The 4,120-nt window shown below is 33.4% G+C and overlaps 1 long non-coding RNA gene across 1 annotated transcript; it reads right to left on the bottom strand.

Annotated features, from left to right (window-relative positions):
- Positions 1 to 754: 754 nt before the first annotated feature.
- Positions 755 to 2,224, bottom strand: LOC113306627. Its single transcript, XR_003338745.1, has 2 exons — positions 1,805 to 2,224; positions 755 to 1,004 (listed from the first exon to the last, which is right to left on the bottom strand). It is a non-coding gene; the product is annotated as an uncharacterized LOC113306627 (long non-coding RNA).
- Between the last annotated feature and the right edge of the window lie 1,896 nt (positions 2,225 to 4,120).

Raw genomic sequence — 4,120 nt, 5'->3', positions numbered from 1 at the left:
ATTGCAGATTATATTGAGAAATTGAGATATAACTCTTTAGTATATTTCTTGATTGAGCTCGCTTTATAAGCTGCAGCTCTCGAAATTATATTGGAGTTAGTCCATATAGATTGCCGAACAAATTATTGGGCGTGCGTGATTGTTATACCCCCGTTATTTTAACTACCTTTCAATATATTTCAGCCACCAAAAAACCGCACCTTGTTTATCATTTACACAACGTACGTTTCCCTTGAACCTTCTTTACTCTTCCTTCAAAATCCAAAAACTCAAGATCTAAAACCAATTTTGATTCTCTTTTCTTTTTAATTCGCAAAGCGATTTGATGAACTCAATAACCAGAAATCTAACCTAAATCGAAACAAATTATTGACCTAAATCAAAACGGTGAAGCAACCAGAGAAAACGGAAAATGAAAATATCAAGAAAAATATTAAAAAAACGATCAAAAAATCTTCGGAAGTAAATCGAAACACCAAATTTTGATTCATTGTTTTTCTATGATTATTTATGGTTGAAAATCAACATGCACCAATGATTTTTGGTTTAAGAATTTTGATTTCATCAGTGATTTCGCGTAGTTGGACGACCAAAGGGAGGCCTACTATAGGATGACTTCCCTGAAAATTGTCCGTCACAAGGTTTGTCCAAAGTAATTGAAATTAAAAATTTTGAATTCACAATTTCAGAAAAATTAAGATTAATTTTGAGATAATCAAACAAATTGTTACCTAATTTTCGTCAAGCATAATCATACGAAAGAAAAATTACATGTTCAAATTACATCAAAAACTACATTGATTCGATCAGAATCGATCAATTTTAGTATCATTTTTGTTCAAGAAAAAAAATTTATTTTGAAAAATCAATCTAAAACAGTGAATATCAACAAACTCTACTTCAATTTCATTAAAAAGGAGCAGCATGGGTCCCCCTTTCAGTAATTTTATCCTCTGATTGAGTCGATTTCGACAAAATTCACAATTCAAGAAGTTGTTTCTTTCCTGCAAAAACAGAGACATTGGTCAGAATCTCAACTCAACCCATTTACTTCACTTGCCTGAATTATAAGACTCAGTGAGACAACAAACTCACTAAACACAGTGAGTCAAACCCACATCCAAAATCCATCAAATTAAAAATAATCATAGAAATGGATTTCAACTTTTCTCAACCATGGAATAGACCATCAATGAATTATTCTAGAAAAAAATATGATTCTGTCATCCCAAATCTTGAACTCTTCTTATTGTATTCCCTATCCAAGTCCTTTGATTGCTCGAAAATAGTGGTTGCTTTTGGTTAAACAAAATAAGACATGGGAGAAAAAAAAATTAGATACAGAAAAAAGAGACGGAGTTGGAGCCTTGGAGGAAATTAGATTTTTCCTAGGTTTCTTAAGTTTAGGTAATCTAATAACGTAAATTACCATATTGTCCTTCATTTTGTTAAGTTTTTTTCCGGCCGACCAAAGGGAGGCCTTCTATATGATCAAAAATATGCAACATGTCAGACATAATAAATGTCCCAGCAAATTAAAATCACCATTTCTGATTTTCCAATTTCAGAAAATTGAGATCTAAGTTTGAAATAATCAATCAAATTGATCATAAATTTCGATCAAATATGATCAAACAACCAGCTTTACAGTTTGAAGATTATCGATTAATCCATTATATCTCTGAGAGTCATTCAATTTCAGTATCTATTTCGCTTAAAAAAAAGGAATCAGTTGTAAATTTCAAACTCCAAATCATTAAAAGATAAATCCACTTCAATTTAATACAAAGACAACATAAAGTACCTACTTAAGTGGTTGAACATTTAAACTGTTTTAATCCGAACAGATTCATACTTTAAAAAATGAATTTTATGGGAACGGGAAAAAACAGAGTCATCTGTGAGTGCAGGCTATCATCCCGTTTTGGATACCCGACCCGACCCGGACAATGTTTGAGAACAGTCTTTACTCTTTAGGAACTCTTCGATGTAGCTGAGAAATTTTATCGCGCATTTGTTCTTCGTCGGCCATGGCTTAAATCAAGATTTCCATATCAAGACCTAATAAGAAAATGGATTAAGAAAAAGAGAGGGGAAAATTGTTTATCAAAAAAGGGAGAAGAAGAAGGAAATGAAATGATGGGGTAGATCTTTTTTTGTACTTGAAACTATATATTTTCCTTCATGCTTCAATTTCACTAATGGTTACAAAGAGGAGAGATAAAATGAGTTGAGACGAAGAAATTGGATAAGACTGAACCCGATTTTATTTTCAATTGTTTGATCACTTTTTGACTTACGGTGTATGTGAGACACGTGGACCTTATACTACACACGTGTAACTTTGAAGGTCTATAGTCAACATCAATACATGGTTTCTTTTGCTACACTTTACCCCTCAAAGTTGGTGGAGAACATTTACGGATATGCATCTCCTCCGTAGTTTAGAAAAATAAAAAATAAATAAAAGAACCCAACTATTGCATCTTAGCATTTTCATCGGTTTAATAATTTGTGTGTTTGTTGGTCGGCCTCCCACTGTTGTAGCAGTTATCTAGTCTTATACGTGTGTCTATCTCATCAGTCATGCATGCGCTTTTCACAACATGTGAATTCTGGAATACAAAAATGGTTAGTCATCGAATTCAATGTTAGATACCACTTTGCCAAATCTTAAGCACTAACCACTTTGCCAACTTGTGTGACTTCGTTGCTTAATAAGATGATATTTATATATTTAGGACATAAAATGGTTATACGTTTTCTTTATTAGATGCATGTTTGTAACTTCTTACATGTTTTGGCCCAGTGAACCCGCGTTGGAACACTATAGTTGAAACTTATTGTCATGTATCTGGATTAGGATATATATGGTCGTTTATTGTTATCTGAAGGGTAGTTTAGGTACTTGTATGTTATAAGGAATAATCCGGCTATATTAGCCAGAAGAGCTATATTTGTGAGTAGGGAATGAGTAATGTAAAACTTTATCTACTTCCCTGATTTCTTCTGCAACTCCTTTCTCTAACAATGTTTTCTTATCCCTCTAATTTGTCTAGTTCTTCTCCTAATCCTCTAATTTCATCTATATATCCCAAATAATCTTTTATCCTTAGAGACCCAAATCGTTCTTGATTATCCAATTTGTAGTGGGTTCACTACGAGTGGTATCAGAGCAGTCGATTCTGCGGCTGCAAACATGAAAACCCTAACAGAAAGTGAAGAATTATCTATCAGAGTTGAATTATTAGAACTAGCTTTAACTGAGATATCTAGAGTGTTGGGTGACTGCAACAGTAAACCATCTCCAGAGTTTTTAGCCGGATGGAAGGAATTTTTAGCAACAGAAACAAGAAATATTTTACTACTGGAACATGAGATATATGTGGGAGAATCAGTTGACGAAGATTGGAAATCTAGTTCACAGCTTCGAATTAGTTGGATCGGTGCTGAAGAAAGCGACGCTGATTGAGAAGGTAATTGATGAAAAACTTGAAGAAAATCCAATTGATTCAAGTTCAGGAGGAAATTTCTCCCTAAATTCTTCAACTCCTGGTGCAACAGATGAAGGTAATTTTCAAACTAGTTTTAAGTCTCTTTTCTCTGTAACCGATGGATCTAGTACTACTAATGAAGTTCAGGAACACAATGAGAAATTGAATGTTCTAGATTATCAAAAGAGTAAACCTTCATTTCTGAACATAATTCTCTCAATAATGTTTCGAATTCTCATGTTAGAAAGGTTACAAATGCTGAGGTAAAGGATTTCAAATTCATTTAGAGGTTTTTCTATTTACTTGGTGCATATGAATTCGGGTTTGATATAGCTACTTCCTGCTCGTTTGCACTATATGTATGTTAAATTTTAATGGCCAAATACAATGGAAATTGTGTTCAGAAGATGATTAGCAAATATGGGTGTCAACCAGATGTGTTGCATAGTGAAACAGTTGCTTGTATGCCATCTAATGGTGGTTTTACTAATATTTCTTGGGTGTTAATTGGTAAAATTTCTGAGAGAGAAGCTTGGTGTCTGTGTGGTGGTGGAACTGATTTAATCTTTCAACTTAACATCGCTAAAATGAGTTGCGCATTGATAGTTGATGAAGATCCGCTTGTT

The sequence above is a fragment of the Papaver somniferum genome, chromosome 8 (genome assembly GCF_003573695.1).
Source record: "Papaver somniferum cultivar HN1 chromosome 8, ASM357369v1, whole genome shotgun sequence".
In the NCBI taxonomy this organism is placed as follows: Eukaryota; Viridiplantae; Streptophyta; class Magnoliopsida; order Ranunculales; family Papaveraceae; genus Papaver; species Papaver somniferum.
The sequence above is the reverse complement of the archived record's forward strand: the minus strand, read 5'-3'. Positions and strand labels throughout refer to the sequence as shown.